Consider the following 17,453-nt stretch of genomic DNA (forward strand, 5'->3'; position numbering starts at 1 on the left):
AAGAAGTGTTGGAAGTGATAGAAAAAGGGCTCTTGCTGTACCGAGAGCGAGGATGGACTCAAAGCTGAGGTTGTCGGCTTCAGAGGTGAAGGCAGAGCAGTGAAGCTGATGGACCAAGTTTACAGTCTATGCAGCTTCTTTTCAGGTACTAGAAAAGATTTGGAGGTTGTGAATTTATACATAACAGCACTGAGATTCTCTCTTGCTCCAAACAAGGTGTAAGTCTTTAGGGTTGTTGTAGATTTTGGCTTACAGGAGGTTTGGGTGTTTTTGTTTCTCCCTGTTATGGACATTGGGCCCATAACAGGCACAAGCTGCATCAGGGAAAATTGCAATCAGGAAAATATCTTCATTGTGAGGATGAATGAATACTGAAACAGAGGCCCAGAGAGCCTCTGTCTGTGGAGGTGTTTGTTATTTGATATAAGACATTGAGCATCTTGAGCTTGTACCAGTAAGCAAACTAACAATGGGCTGCCAGAGGCAGAAAAAATGCTATCTCTCATAGCAAAGGGGTCTTCTTCAGCTGGGCAGAGAACTAGGGGGATGCGAGAAGAAAAAAGTTCATCTCGTTTCAGCACTGTGGTCACCCTTTGACTTCAGTCTTGCAGTAAAAGGAATCCTTTATAAGCCTCTTCTGACACTAGAGGGTCTTCTCTGACAACTTCACTATAGCAGAGACAGTACAAAATACTCTGTCTGAAGTGAAAGCATGAGACTTTTGCTGTTGGGAATCTTCTCTCAGGTTCAGTTCAGAATAGCATCACATTTTAATACTTAAAGTAAACTGAAAATAGCACTACTTCAGAAGTACTGGGTAGTAAAATCTGTGCAATAACCCCTTGCAAGGTCTTCTGGTTGAAATGGGCAAGATAGGCATGAAAGGAAAGTGTAGTGACTTGATACAGGGTTGGAGGAGCAAGTATTTTATTGATGCAGTGACTACTATTCTACTTGGAACTTTCCTCTCTCTCCCTCCCCAACCCATCAAACAGGGGAGAAAGGGGAGAGGGAAAAGAGAGCAGAGAAGTACATAGAAGGAAGAAAAATTTAAGTTTGGTGTTTTAATTGAGGTGGTTCTGCTTACTTACTATCATCTTCAATGCAGGATGACTGGAAATTGCTTAACAGATCTTCCTTACTGCACTGAGGGTAGTGAAATGACCAAGAGCTAGTAGCACATGGCTGTATTGCAGAATCTTCTTACTAATGACAAGCTGGTGTCTTTTCCCTGCTTGGTCTTGAGCAGCAATGTCCTGCTGGTGACAGAGTTGACACACAGCTGGCCATTGGTTCCCTACTATCCAGTTCTCTCTTGGATTTGTTTTTCAAATTTCATTTTTTTACTTAGTACTTCTGCTCAAAGATTTGGTATGATAAGCTTGAAGAAAGCGGTTTAAATGTCAGTGCAGAGCAGGCAGGAGATATGCCACAGGTCTTAATCAGGGGTTCTTCTCTGAAAACTTTTCTGATTGTTTCTATTCTACAGGCCTAAAAGTGAATAATACAGACTCATGGGTGGAAGTGCAAGCAGTTGTATTCAGTGGAAATGTTACAGAGCTCTTGTTCTCCTCTGCTCTTGTTTCTGAAGTGCTCTTGTATGGGAATAGAAAAGTACTTTGATCAGTATCAATATTAATTAAAGCATGTAAGTATTTAGGTAGATGTATGTTATTGGTGCTCTCAATTATTATTGAGGCTTATTTAGATGCAGTTGCTAGTCAGTTCTCCAAACCAACAGTCAGCATGACTTGTTGGGTTGCAGGTGTAAGGGGCACACATAGTTACTGCTATTTGCTCACCCTTCTGAAGCCTGCTGGTGTTCCTTCTAGTTCTGCAGCATTTCCTTCTTTAACCATGGGCATCTAGGATCTGGTATTTGTCTCAGAGTGCTTGCTTTGAGTCCTGATAAGCCATGATGAAAAAAATGTGATGCAAGTGTGTGGTTTCAAATGCCTTGTTCTTGACTACACAGAGGTCCCTGGGTGTTTGAATGTCCCAGCACAGGCTTGCACATGTCTACTGTGTCCTATAACTGAACTAAGGCTCCTGACTACCACTGTCCTGTAGATTTGTGTTCTTTAGTAGTCATTAGATGGGGAAAATGGCTGAAAAATAAACGGGAAAGTGACCTGAAACAAATGACTCCATGTAGAAGCCAGAATGGGGAGTTGGACTGTATTTCAATTAGTTTGGTCTTCACCTGAGCAAAACTCCCTCTGTAGTTAGTTTGGCTGAAGTTCTGAGTTTTTCCTTCTCTTTCTCCATTTTCTGCTTCCCAAAACTTGCATGGAAGTGGTTTTCTTGTTGCCCAAACGCTGAAAATCAAAATGTGCTGGATCAGTCTCAGCAGCATGTACTGGGAGCGATACAGGATATCAGGAAAGGTCTGACAGCGTGCTACCTTGCTCTAGTTATTATCACAGGACTCTTGGCTGGCTTCTAGGTAATTCTTTCCCAGGAATATGGCCAAATACTTAATGATTGTAGGTCACTTAAATTCCTGATTATATTAGTATGGTGTAAAACTTTACTTAATCTGTAATAGTACAATCATCTAAATTAAATCACTGTCCCAAATGACTAAAACCTTTATGTATTCATAAAATGATGTGGAGGTTTTGTTGTTTGCTTTCTTTTAAGGAACGACTCTAATTTTCTGGAAATTTTATAAAGCTAGTGACAGTGCATGTGCTATAAAGCCAGGTGGCCTAACACAGATAATCTGATTATACAATCTAAAAAGAAGATACTTATTTGTTTCTTGTAATATCCCAAATCTAATGGTGGTTGTTTTTGGAGAACATTTCAGGCTTAAGGAGCCTAGGATATTAACTCTCCAAGGAAAGGACTATTTCACATGGCAGAACAATGATTTGACTCTTACTGTCATTTTAAAGCTCTGATGTCCGGTCCAGGCAAGTTTCAGTTGATTAAGCAGTTGTCAAGTCTTCCTGCCTTTGCTGTATTTCTAGTGCCATTACTGCAGTCACCCACCAGATTAGGCAGCAATCTGAAAGAGTGTGGATGAAAGTATTTGAGGTAAAGAGCAGTCAGATATAGCTGGGCATGGGAAGGCATGCTTTGTGGCTGTACTAGCAGCAAAGCACATGTAACCGTTTTCTGTGGTGAGAGTAACTCGTTCTTGAAGTGATGGAGCTTTGCAAAACTCAGATTCTTTCTCTCCAAAAGTTGTAGCTCTGTAGTTACAATAAAGTTCAGTGTAACTGGGCCTGATAAACAAAGCATAAACAGTTGTCTGCTGGCTGTCAAACAGATTTTTAAAGGTATTATATCATATCCTGTTTCCGTTAGCCTGTCAAACAAAATTGAGCTTGAGTTTGGTGTGTTGTACTGGTGCACCAGTGTATGTACTGCTGCCAAGGCTGTCAACTCAAACTTCCTTGGAGCAGTGCATCTGTTCAATTAGTTTGTGTTTTAAAAGTAGGTTTATGCAATAGCAGGTATGTCTTTCCTATGGAAAAAAGATACCTACTGAGTAGACAAAAGACCTTTTATTTAAGCCCTACAATGTGGGGCTGAATTAAAACATTGTGCAGGAACTCCTGTAGTTGAAAACTGTGTAGTCTGATTACTCAAACAGCCAAATTTAATGCATGCATCCAATGCTTCCCATCACAGAAGAGGGATAGGGTAAGTGGTATGTAGGGATCTGTAGCATGCCAAATGGAAGATAGACCCTTCAAATATCAGAATTCTGTACAAAATGCAGCAAATTTGAACTTAAAATAGGTGAATATGTTTTGCTGATGGTGGCTCAGCAGTATATGACACTTTTTTGTGTTGTTCAGTACTGGAAACTGGTATTTATAAATTGCAACCATAATGAGTTATCTGCTGCATTCCAACGAACGTGAATGAGCTTGGGAAATGTGTATTGACCTTTAGTCAGGCAGAAGGAGAATCTTCAGGGAAAGTTGCAGCAGCAGCATTTGGGGTTTGTAAGCACAAGTGTGAAAAGTCTACCTTTTCCAGTGCTGAAGGCAAGTAGATGATTCTACTTTTGCTGCCATGGATGCAGACTTATGCAAATAGAAACTCACTGCAGGACTTCAGGAGGTCTTACAGGTAGTGTTTCTGGGATACAGTGCGTCAAATCTTTGTGGAGGAGGAGTGGATTTCCACCAGTTATCTTCCCCTTTATCTTTACAAGCTTATCTTAAAGAAACAGTCCTCCAGTATACATAAATGAATTGATATAACTTGCCAAGCATAGGAATCTCTTTTCCCAAATGTTTAAATGAAAACCCTGTGAGCAGCTCCCCACCAAATTCCAGTGTGGCTTCTTAATAGTCTCATAAATAGTGCAGCAATGAATTGAACAGACATGGACTTAATTTGGGTGAACAGTTAAAAATGGCAACTGAGTAGAGGAAATTATAGTTTACACATGTGGAAAACAATAGTTCCTTCAGCTGATTGTTTTACTGACTACATCTTGTTGCTGTTTCACTGTAATTGATTGTTAACGGATTGCTGTTTCAGTGCAGTCTGGTATTGACTGCTGATTTTTCTTGCAATTGATTGCATTTCACTGTTTGTTCACCCTCTTGCCATCTTTTTCCTAAATTGTTTTATGCTGGCTTTCTTAATTACTGTATTTTTCTGTCTTTTTCTCTCCTGCACATTGAGCTCATCTGCATTCTCCTGTTCTGTCCTTGCCTTGTCTCACACAAATGCCCTGCTGCTTTCCCAGTGCCTTCTTTGATTTCAGAACCATTTTTGAAACTTTTAATTCTTGTCTTACACTTGCTGTAGTTTTAGTTGTTTGCAGCTGTCCTTTTTTATGTTGCTTCTCCTGGGTATTCTGTCTGCTGCACTACAGGAGAAGTTCAGGAAAGTGAACCTGTTTTCTGATTGTGCTTTGGAAGTAGCTTAAGAGTCACAACCTGTGGAAGGAGCTTCTGCAAATGTGTTATGGGTTGAAGAACTGGGATGTCTTAACTATGGAATTGGAAGTCCTCCAAGTACCCGAGAGATGCAGGGAGGTGGACACTGAAAAGTGTAATCGTTTGTTATTTCATCCCATAATCCTGCATCTACTTCCCTATATAAATGGGCATAATTGTGTTTGCCCCTTCTCTCCCTGGGTATTGCAGCAGCTCCTATCTCTGGTTTGTGAGGGAGTAAGGATTTGAGCTGGCAGCTAATTTCTTGCTGCGCAATGTGGCCTGTTCTGGGGGAGGAGGGAAGCCTTGAGGCCGTTTGGCCTGCTGCATTTGGGTTGTGGGGGGAGTGGAACAGGGAAGGAGTTGTCAGCCTGTGTGGGGGCATTGAGGCCGGGTGGCGGGGGAAGGTTTTTGGGACAGTTCTGGACTAGTGAGGTTTTGGTAAGCCCAGGATGGAGAACTGGGCTGAGGTTGAATAAGAAATGTGGGTATTTTTGTATTGTTGTATAGTGAATGGTACCTCCATTTAGATTTCCAGTTCTTTCCAGTCCTGTGTGGAGTGTTTTTCTTTTACTCCTTTAAGGAGGGGTAGAAGAGCTTCTGTCCACTCTCTTAAACTGCCTTCTTCACTATCTCCTGTTTCCTTAGAGGGCAAGGGAGTATGAGTTAGCTTGCCATCTAAGAACTTAAGTACTTTGTGTATGTTGCCTGTCTGTTCACTTACTCATGCCTCTTACTATTTTTAAGGCTGATTGCTCCCTCTGTAAAGCTGCACTGCTGTGAAGCACTTCTTTGCCAATTTGTTAGACGATGTCTTCAAGGAGGTCTGTGTGTGTGGACGTATCAGTGGAGGACTATCTTGTAAATCTTGCTCTCTGAGGTTTAAATTTCTGAATAGGACTTTGTGGTAATCCCTCTGACCTCTGTAGTTCTGGTGCTGCTCCACACATCCACCCTTCGTCTGTCTACAGAGCCACACTAACTGGCCTAGTGTCAGGTAAGCCAAAACACACATCTGTGACCAGAACTAGGGGAAGGGCTTAAGGAAGAACAGTGCTCTCATCCCGATGCTTCTCTACATGGGAAGAATGATGCCCAGCAAGACTTGCATTGAATACATCACTGGTGCTTGGCCAAATTTTATGGAAGTCTTTCTACACCAGAATATGTTTTTGTCCAGCATGAGTGGTTTAGACTGTGACTTGCTCTCTTACATTTGGACAAGCTAACTGCAGACAACAAGCTCAACTGCCAGAATAGCTGCCTCCTGAGTGCGTGCCATGTGTGCTGTCAGCAACCCAGCAGATGTTTTTTTCTCTCTCATGTGAAGGAGACTTTACTCAGAACTCTGAGGTAAAGTAATGGCAGAAACCTTGCTCCCTTTGCTAGGTGTTTCAGGTCTGTTCTTCTGCTTTTGCAGGTGCCTGGTAGAAATTCTGAATTATTTGTTTAATTAACTATTAAGCTGTAGTGTGAAAGAGTAGTAATTATTGCCTTTCAAACCTCGTGGGAGAGACTCACATGCCTGATATTCATGGTCTTCTATTATAAGATTCATTGCCTGACATGCAGAGACTCCTAGCAATGTAGTAGCCTCTTCATGGATTTTCTTCAAGATGGAAATTGATAACTTCTTTGCACCTCTGACATGTCTAGAGTGCTGTACAGAAGCTACTGAAGAGTTGCTGTAAGAGATTCTGACATGCAGAAAGGGTTTGGTGGTGTGGCCGTTTGGGCTGGCTGTCTCCAAAAAAAGAGAGACAGAGTTGAGATTTCCAATACCCAGAGTGCCCAGCCCAGTGGGTGGACACTGGAAATAGTGTGTTTCTACTCATTAATCCTGCACCCTTACAAACCTGTCTACAAGGTTACTGTCTCTCTTTCTTCCCTCTCTGCTCCTGTGGGAGAGACACTCTCTTATCTGGTAACAATGGGGAGGTATCAGAGGCCTCATTGGCCTGAGTAACTTTATTTTTTTTCTTGTTTTGTGTGTGTCCCCCCCCCCCCATGCAATCTTGGCCTGTCTAGGCCTAATGCCAGAGTAAAAAAAAGGGGGGGGTGGGGGGGGAGGAGGCAATTCAGGCCTAATCAGCCCAGCAATGGGGGGGAAGAAAGAGCCTTGGGGTTTTGGGTGAACCCCAGATAGGGAGAAGGGAAGCATTGGGTTTTGGTCTGGTGTAAAGGAATTTGTGTGATCAGAGTGGAGATTTCTTTGAACTGTGTATGCTTTGCTATGCTCACCACTTTGCTTTGTAGTTTTGTGGTATAGGAATCACTTTTCCATTTAAACTTTCCATGACTATCCAATTCATTTGTGTGAATGTTATTCTTTTGCCCCTTTTGGAGCAATAGAGAAATCTGTCCTGCTCTAAGCTAGGGCAGGTATACAGAGGTATTGGTCTTCAGTGGGTGCCTTTATGCTCAATTGGAGAGGGAAGATGAGGAAACTTTCAAAAGACTTTTTTTATAAGCTGCAGAATGCGCTATTCAAGTTACTGCTTTATGAAATTAATCAAGGTACTCATTGCTATTTGATCTTTGTGTTGTTCAGATTCAGGTAGAGTGAGCCCTTTGGGAGCTGGAATAGTGTAGTGGAGCAAGGTAGCTGTCTGGTTTGGTGATTCCAGAAGCCTTTTGCCTTAATGGCTGGCTATAACTCTCAGACTGATAATTGTGCTGAGCAATTTGGACCCGATGATCTCTTGAGGACCTTTCCAATCTCTAATATACTGTGAATTCTGTACATAGAAGTCCGAATTCTGCACTATTTGGACATGGTGAGAATCTGTTGTGAGGCATTATGATGTGAAGTTTTCACCACGTTTCAGTAGGTGACATTGAGTAGAAAGCCGAAGTTTGAAGGGAACAGCAGCATCTAGAATGGTAACAGCTTGCCTCAGCATCACTAGAGGTGCTACTGCTGTTGTGGAAAGTACCAGATCCTGTGGAAAAAGTATTACATTTCCACATAAATCACCTTTTAAAAGAATCGTGGATGCTGGTACAGCTATGTGTGGGTTACAAATAAGAGGTAGTCCTATCTTACTGCATCAGTGATACTAGATTAGGGCATTCATAGAGTTGTTAAGGTTGAAAAAGACCTCTAAGATCATCAAGTCAACTGTTGACCTAATGCCACTTTGGCCAATAAATTATGTCCTGAAGTGTTATATCTACATGTTTTTTAATGCCTCCAAGGGATGGTGACTCCACCACTTCCTTGGGCTACAGAGTCCAATGTCCAACCACCCTTTCTGTAAAGAAATTTTTCCTAATATCCAATCTGAACCTCCCCTGGAGCAATTTGAGGACATTTCCTCTCATTCTGTTGCTTGGTATTAGAGACTGACCTGTACCTCACTACACCCTCCTTTCAGGTAGTTGCAGAGAGCAATGAGGTCTGCTCCCAGTCTCCTTTTCTCCAGGCCAAACAACCCCAGTTCTCTCCCAAGACTTGTTCTCCAGACCCTTCACCATTTGCTTTGGCCTTCTCTGGACATGCTCCAGCAACTCGGTATCCTTCTTGTAGTGAGGGGCCCAAAACTGAACGCAGTATTCAAGGTGCAACCTCACCAGTGTTGAGCACAGGGGTACAATCACTTCTCTAGTCCTGCTGGTCACACTGTTCCTGATACAGGCCAGGATGTGTTTGCCTTGGCCACCTGAGCATACTGCTGGCTCATGTTCAGCCAGCTGTCACCCAGCACCCTCAGTTGTTTTCTGCTGGGCAGCTTTTTGGTTACTCTTCCCCAAGTCTGTAGCATTGCATGGGGTGGTTGTGACCCACGTCACAGAATCCCACACTAGGCTTTGTTAAACCTTATACAAATAACCTTGGTTTGTTGACTCAGCCTGTCCAGGTCCTTCTGCAGGGCCTTCCTACCCTCAAGCAGATCAGTACTTCCACCCAACTTAGTGTTGTCTGCAAACTTACTGAGGCTGCATTCAATTCTGTCATCCAGATAATTGAGAAAGATGGATGTGAAGGTGAATTGGGCCCAAAACTGAGCCATGGATAAATCCACATATTCCTCTTTCAACCTCATTCTTCCCAAACAAAAATGTTCTGATGTCCAAAGCTAGTTATACAGAGTTAATGAAGCTTTTAGTTTTTATCCCTTGAGATTGAAAAATTGGAGGTGTGGAATTTGATCTGAATTATTTGATAGCTGTTGGGCTTTGCTTTTTTGACAGGTTCTGTGGTGTCCTCTAATCTATTGCCCTTTACTGTTTCTCAATAAAGACAAATTCATCAAATGCCATTTGAAACTCATCAGTCTTAAGAATAAAGATCTCATTCCTTTTAAACTCAGTGACACTTCAAGGAGAGTATGCTCTGGGGGAAAAAGACAGGATGCTATTTGTTGTTTACAGTGACTCTGTCTAATCATAAGTTGCACAACAAATAAAGATGTATTTGTAGTGGACTTCTTTCAAAACCCCCAAATCTTTAACATGTATGACTTCTCTATATGAAATACGAAGTGTCATAGGGATAGTATAGAAGACATTCAGGTATAAAGGTGGTCAGAAAGATCCTGTTCAAACAGTATTTCAGTAAACTAAGTTCCAACACATTTAGTGTTGTGATAGATGTGCTCCAAGGTAGATCTCAGCACTCCTGTTTACTAGTTGAATTTAGCTGAAAGTCAACACAAACGTTTTTAAAAACTGTGTTCAGCCTCATTCAGCTGAACTCCCTATGGACTTGCAAGGGGCATCTTAGATAAAGAATAAATTTGTGTTACAAGACATGCTCTGAATTTGCTCTTTGGGGACTGAGACACCTGGTGATAATGAATGAGGCTATTCAAGCTTTCTAGGATAAAACTGATTCTATTATTTAATGAGATGTAAGGATAAGGGAATGCTTGCTTTGTAGTGTGAATTCTTAATGGCCTGGCAGTAGTACAGGTGGTTCTAAATTGCAGAAAACAAACCTGGAGTTTGAAACTGCATTTCTTGATTTCTTACTTGTTTTGATGTCTAAAGTTAGGGTCTCTGTCTGGAGTCACAGATTACCTCTAGAGGCTCCTCCCAACCTCAGCCAATCTGGTCCAACCTTCCTGCTTAAACAGGAAAAATTATTTACTTCTGTGGCAAGATAGTATCCTTGCTGATGGGTCAGTGAGCAGCAAAAGAGCTCTCTATTTCCTGGTCTGTTTTCCTACTTCCTTGCTGCTTACAGTAAATGAGCATTGGGGCATCTTCTAATGATTAAAGGAAGCTTTCATCTTGCTCATCATTCTTACCTTCTTTCACACTTTGCTACCCTTCTTTCTTAGTTGACTAGAAACTCAGTTTAAATGTGGTATTTCACTGTTAAAGTCTTTATTTTTAAGATGCAAAGGTCTCTCTATTTTTAAGATGCGAATCTCCATACAAAAGACTTACGATCACCTGATTGGACTCAAATAGCCTTTACATGATTGCACCAGTGATGAAACATTATATGAGATGGGAAATGAGCAAATTATTACATGGATTAATCTCTTCTCCTGCCTATTAATTCTAGAGGAAGCTGTTACAGTTGCAGAATGCTGGTTTTCAGTAAAAGAAGCCTTGAGGTAATGCAGGTTTCACTGCTTCTACCTGGCTTACGCAGAAGGTGGTCGTAGGGTTTCTGAATGAAAACAGCAGTTTCTTGTTTGGACCTTTTATGGTGATCTTCCAGGATGCTCTTTCTTTTCCCAGAAGGAAGATAGTAGAGAGGGGTGTTTTCCTGGGTTTCTTTTGGTTGTGTTTTTTGGGGGGTTGGGGAATGCTCTTTCAAAAACTAATCAGGATAAATGTTCTTGTTTTCAACAGAAAACTAATTTGTGCATAGGGATGGGTAGGAAGTATGTACTTCCAGGTACAAAGAGTAGTTGTCATCCTCTGTAGAGGTAAGGCTTTAAATGAGTCCGGGACTCTTACTGGAACTATTAGGCAAAATTATCACAGGTCTCTCTTCTAATGCCCCACTAAGGACTTGCATTGACAAATCATCAGAAAGTTCAGTTAATCAAATGGTTTAGTTGTTCAAAGCAATAGATACAGGATTGCAGTGGTAAATGCACTGAATGCAAGATGGTCTCAGGTTACTAAACACTGGGTAACATCTGACTAAGTCAGAGGCACAAACAAACCTTTGCAATCTCTCTGATATAGAATGGAAATGTAGCAAAAGTTAAGTTGAGTATTGAAGGTGCAATTATCACAAAAACAGATGTATCTGTCTTGGGTAGAGGAAAAGAACAGCCTCTTGACCATTCTCATCTTTGTTGTCTTCCCCCTTGCAGCTGCTGCTGAAGCTGGTGGTGCTGACCATGATGTACCCCTTTCTCTGGCCCTGGCATTGGTGCCAACAGTAGGTGCACACAAGGAATGTCCTTCTCATAGGTTTTATACCACAGCCCAGGTTGTCCCTGCATTCTAGGTAATGGTTAGCATGATTTGAGAGAAACATTGAGTAATACAGTGGTATGTTTAGCATATACTTAATTTTTCTCATTATCATATTGAAGGGTGTCAGCTTTAGTATTAAAATTGCTGTTAATTAAGCAAAGGTCTTTGTTTGGGCACCCTGGCCCTGAAACTGGGCTTTGAAGTTGGGTGTTTCTTATTTGAGCCCTGCTTTATCAGTTTTAGCCAAGAACAGGGCCATCTTATCTTCATAAGGCTCCTTCCTTCCACTCTTTGGCAGGCCAGCTTCACAGATCTTCATTTAACACACACACCCCTACTGATCGTAACTGACCTTGGTCCCAAAGCCTGTTAAATTAGCTTGCCTTCCTGGTCCCTGGCAAGCTAGGTGGTTTTGCCACAACATGAGAAAAGAAAGAGAAGATGAATAACAAACTGTCAGCGTTGTGACTGTAGTAGTCATGGTTAGTCTAAGCAATCAAGGGAGATGTGCCAGCCAAGAGTGTGGTTGTTGATGGCAAAGAATCTGGCCAAACTGAAACTTGTGGTTCGTTTGCAAGCTCTTGTTCTATATTGGTGTTCTTTTTTCTTCCTTTTTTTTTTTTTTTGTGTGTAGTGCCTGTGCTTGCAGATAAAACCTTCCTTCTAGGAATAGGGAATGGAATAGTCAAGTGAGATAAAGATGTGGCTCAAGATTTACATTAAATGTCTTTTGTTCCTCTGCCAAGTCTCGTGGAACTTCTTGTCTTGTAAATGACAAGAAATGTCTATTTTTGTGCTTGGAGGTGTGTGGTGTTTTTTTTTTTTTATTTTCTTGCATAGAAAGATTTAAAGCTTCAAACTTCTAATATCCTTTTGTTTTCATTTCAGAGGGACGAGTTAGGTGATTAATGTTCTTGTGAGCATAAATTGTATTCTACATAGAAAGTAGAAGTGGTGGTGGCTCTGGGTATCAATGACAAGGTAGAATGACCACATGTGCATGTAGCTACATTTGTTCAGATGACCCCTTCCAAGTACCTGTTTTGGGGAAGGAGTGTTTGCGATGAGCTTTCTTCTGTGTGCACTTAACTTAGGAAACACATGTGCTTGGAAATTAATATGATAGGTGCCCTGGAAATATCTCCAATAGCTACAGATAGTACTAAAATACTAATGCTATTTTATATTGAGCCAAGGTTGAAGGGTGATAATTTTCTGAAAATGCTCTCAGTTCCTGTATCATCAGTTGTGGGAGAAGGAGTTGTTGCAGCTGTGTGATATATACAATATGCTCTTTAGAGCTTAATAATCAACTAAGCTATCAGTTGGTGCTGTGCATACTACTTGAAGAGATTTAACACTAATTTTGAGAGAACAAAGCTGTTGTAAGTGTCCTTTATAGTTCACGAGGTTAACTTCCTACTTGCTCAGGCTTTCAATAATTATTTTCCTTCATGTCTGTCCCTTGTATTGCCTCTTGGTTGTGGAGTTCTCCTCAAGTTCAGCAACCTGGTTTCCAGCCTGGCTTCTATCTTTGCTATGTGCTGTCCCCTGTTGTCTTAAAAACGGGCTACATTTTTTTTTCCTCTTCAACAGAAAGACAGTACTCTTCAATCCTAGCTTTGCTGTTTTATCCTAACTGCTTGGCATAATGCTTAAATAAAACTTTAAAGAAAATTCGTATGCTCAAGTAATTAATGAATATGTCTACACTTCAGAGAAGGAGAGGGAGAGAGAGACTCTGTGCTGGCTGATCAACAGAAACTAAATTTCCACGTTGCTTGAAAGAACTTGCATAAAAATCCTGAATTCCAAGTACTTTCTGTTGTCCCCAAGTTACATCAGAGATGATGATCTTTATGTTGATGATACTTTATGGCTCTGGAATTCTTGGTTTATTTTTAATTTATAGCAGTTCTTATTCTTTCCACCCTATTTTTGTCATGCTGGAAATATTTGGAAAAAAATCAAGGTCTGGAAATAAACAGATTTATTACACTGTTCAAAGTTTCTGTATCCTGCTCAATGGACATCTGGGATCAGCACAGAAGAAAAGTGTTTCTTGAAAGACAGCAGAGGCAGCAGACTGTCACTAGGAAATGAGAAGTTAATTTCACAGCACATTTGCAGTAAGCTTGGAGCACTGTTGAATATGGGATGACAGGCAGCTGACATGGTATTAGATTTTCAATACCATTGTGATCTAACTGCTTTGTGCTTATTTTGCGGTGTTTGTTTTATATGGTCTTATGATCTAAAATGGAAAAGAACCTATCTGAGCAGTTGGGAATGGAAAATGTCAACCTCTTTTAGTCTTGAGTAAATTGCCACCTTTTCCCTCTCATCTGTCTTTTTCTCCTTCCCAGCGCTGCTTTAATTTTTTGAACTGTTTCTGGTCCAACTAATCTGACAAGAGAAATGTTCTGGGGGTTAGTGTCCTTTCCATTAAAAGTTTTGGTAGAAACAAAACAGACAAGCTGACTAGTCTGCTCAGTGTTTGTCCAGTTACCCGAGCTGCTCATCTAATGGGCTCTGCCAGGGAGCCTGTCCCAGCTCTGGCTGGAGTTGTCTTCCTGTCCTCCACAGAGTGAGTTACTGCCTTTTTTGGTTCTGTTGTTTCTTTCCTTCAATTCCATGAAAAAGAATGCTTCAGAACAACTCCAGTTAAGACTGAGATTTTTTTTTTTTACTATGTGTGGTGGTGTGTAGTGTTTTTTGTTGTTTTTTAACCCTGAAGCACTTGTTTATATCGTGCTAGACCTAGAGAGGTCCTGTATTCAACTGGAGCTTTGCTGGGTTGTAGAGATGAGCATTGGTGTTTCTTCTGGTTTTGAAAGGCCAATAAAAATGGCCTCTTTTAATAACACTGTATAGCTAAATGAGTCTTCATTTTGGAGATAGGAAATGCAAATGATGAAACTTTTCAAATGAGTTACGAATTCATTATAATATGAAACTGCTGTACAAAGGATGGTGAGAGAGGTTTGCATGAACAAAGACTTACTCGCAGTATCTGAATAAGTCTTAGTTACTGTGAAGGAGAAGGATGCATTTTACAGTGACCTGAGCAGAAGCTGTTCCTGCTGGTTATTCAAGCACAGGCTTTTATTTTCTTGCCAATTCTAGCCTGATTTATGGCTACAGGCTTTAATAATATAATCAAAGCTGACCTTTTTTTTCCTTTCCACTTAGTATTTGTAATTTTACATGGGTAATAAGAGCGGTCTCACTAGATAAAAAAATTAATTGCAGTGTATTCTATGATGTCTGTGTAATTAAGAATAACTATCTTGTGGATTGTTTGTTGGGTTTTTGTATTTGGTTTTGTTTGGTTGGTTGGGATTTTTTTTTAGGAATACTGGTGGACTGCTTTCAGCCTGTTGAGAGCTAGGAGGATAAGACGGATGAGAAATTTAGACAGAATCAAATAATCAAAGGTGGAGAATGAGTGGAGTTTGATGCTTCAATGCTTTGAACCCACTGTAGGTGGTGTGCTGTGAGTCATGTCTTTGTAGATTGCCATACACTCAGTAAGAGGGAGAGGAAGAAGACAAGAAGAAAGGAAAAAAGCAAGGGGCATGTAATGCTATGTTCTCTGGGTACTTCAGACGGGTCTAAGAGGGTTGTATGCATGTGTGTGCTTGGTGTGATGCTTGAGCAAAATTTTCAGAGTGGCTAACTTGCCTATTTTAGACGTTTCAGTAAACTTTCTGCCTCAATTTATGCTGCTAAAGTAAAAAGGTGATCGAGTAGAAGAGGGACTGTTGTCTATACTACATCAGCATGCTGCTTTGCTGTGAGGAACAAACTTCTTTATTGGGTAAGATACTCCCTAGAAGCAGATGTGATCAACAGCCCTGATCCTGCATCACTTCCATCTATGGGTTTTGACTTGCTTACCCAATCAATTTTTATTTCTAACTGGAAAAGCAAGTATCAATGTGAGCTACCATCTGCAACTGCAAAGCTGAGATGTGAAAGGTAAAGTTATCATATAAAAGGAAAAATACTGTTAACTTTGAGGTGTTCAAGATGCTGATGATGTCCCTGGTAGCTCCAGCTGTGTATCTGTCTTCTGTAACAACTTAAATAATTCTTTAAGAAGTGAAAGTGTTGACTAAAGTAACTCCAGCAATGATGTGTAACAAGAAGGTAAGGAGATAGATAGCTAGGAGTACAAACCAACAGTTTTAAATGAGGCTGATGAGGGTTAAAGTATTTGTGAAGTCTTTGGCAGCTGGGTCTAAAAGACTCCTTTTGTCAGGAACCAACTCAGTTTTAACAGCAGTGAGATGAAGGAATCTGGCTTTTCCTCCACAAGGCTGTGGAACAGCGTTAGTGTGGTATCCTATGTTAGTAGTACTACGAAAAATTCAATTTGTGCTTGCTTTCACTAGTAACTGTTAGCAGTTTAGTCCGACACTTACCCAACAGAATTGTGTGAAAGGCTGAAAAATGATCTAGTGTCAGAAGTACTAGTCAAAATGTTATCTAGGGAAAATTGAATCTGGTGTTATTTTAATTACATCAGTCTGATTTTATTAATTACAATTATTGGGATATACTTCATGCTGTGCAAGGTAATTTCTTTTATGGGAATTTATTTGCACGGTTAATTTGACTTAGACCAGGAATAAATGTGGAATTCAATACCGAGGGTAATCAACTACAGTAGCAGCTTGCCAAATGGTGCAGTGGGTTCTCTGTCACTTAGAGTCTTCAAGATCAGATGTGTGTCTTCAATGGTATTTGCTGGTTAAGATAGCGTGGGTGAGATGGATGCAGGAGTTAGTGTGGCTCTCTAGAAGGAGCTATTCAGGAAATTGGTAAGATTCTTGTCATGTGTCCTTCTGGACTCAAGGTCACCATGGTTGTTGCCATGTACCATTCCTAGTGGGAAATGGTGAAAAATAGTGAGCTATCTAGTAACAAGCATAGATGAAGAGACCCTAAAGACTTCCTCCAATAGCTGAAGTCCTTAAATCTTTGCTGCTTTGTAAATAATAAACTTTTGACTACTCCCTTAACACACTTATACAGGGAGTGGGCTTCATTTTATGCTCCTTACTTCTAAGATGGTGGATGTTAAAGCTGCTCTTATGCTTCATAGTGAGCCATGCTGATTGTCTCTGCTACAGCAAATCTTACCATCTTAAACATTTTGCTTGTTTAATTTTAGTCTGGAGAGTTTGCCTATGCAGCTCACAAGCATGACAGCATGAGTGATTATGATGGTGCAAGGAGAAGAGGGGAGTGAGGTGTGGGGGAGGAGATCACAACCTTTCTCTGGGAACATAGAAACCGCTTCTTTCAACAATGGTACTGATTTATGCTGATAGTTATGCTGTGAAAGGACTGTGCTCCAGAAGTATGTCTTAAGAATGAGTTGAGATATAAGATATAAAAACCCTTTGCAAAGCAAGTTAGTTCAGGGAGCAAATTTTCCCTCAGAAGTTCCCCACTTTGTTCTCTAGCCTCTTCTCTGTGAATCTAATCTATTCCTAAAAATGCTGCTTAACGTTAATGTCATATGGGAAATATGTGGCTGTGAAACTACTAACATGGAACTAGTGGAATGATCTTAATTCCTTTAAGTGACCTGTCCATTTTCAGTTTTATTACTGCATGGTCAATGCTTCCCTCAGTGCTTTGAAAATTTGAGCTGAGGAAGGGGAAACTTTGTGCGCAACTTAAAATACTCGTCTTGACAAAGGTTGGAGACCTGACTGAAGAGACAGATACTTTTTTCTTTTTTTTTTTTTTTTTAATGTTTACATTGTCCAGGCTGGACAGCTTTCTTGAAGCTCTGTGCATGTTTTTCTTTTCTTGATTTATGAAGTTATTTCACTAGCTCTTGGGCTTTATTCTATCTCTTGTTCTCAGAAAATCAGTGGTTGCTGTCTGAACAGAAGTTTTCCCCTGTTGCTTGTTTCAGTTCTTTTGAAGGTCTCCCCTAAGAAGGGTGGGAAGAAATGTTAATTCGGCTGAGCTTTAGCATAAGCACAATTGTAGCTCACTTCAGTTGCTCAGGTCACAAACCTCTTCAGCTCCATATGCCTCTGACAGCTTGGAAAGGAAAGAAGGAGGCATGAGGGAGAAAGGCTGATTTCTGTGGAGAGTGATGACTGTCTTTGAAACTGCCTGTTGCTACAGCAG

General features: G+C 40.7%; 1 protein-coding gene across 1 annotated transcript in view; it reads left to right on the forward strand.

Annotated features, from left to right (window-relative positions):
* GLP1R (glucagon like peptide 1 receptor) overlaps positions 1-17,453 on the forward strand; it is a gene marked incomplete at its 5' end in the record, with an annotated part of 93,863 nt that overhangs the window by 1,364 nt on the left and 75,046 nt on the right.

The sequence above is a fragment of the Indicator indicator genome, chromosome 2 (genome assembly GCF_027791375.1).
Source record: "Indicator indicator isolate 239-I01 chromosome 2, UM_Iind_1.1, whole genome shotgun sequence".
Classification (NCBI taxonomy): domain Eukaryota; kingdom Metazoa; phylum Chordata; class Aves; order Piciformes; family Indicatoridae; genus Indicator; species Indicator indicator.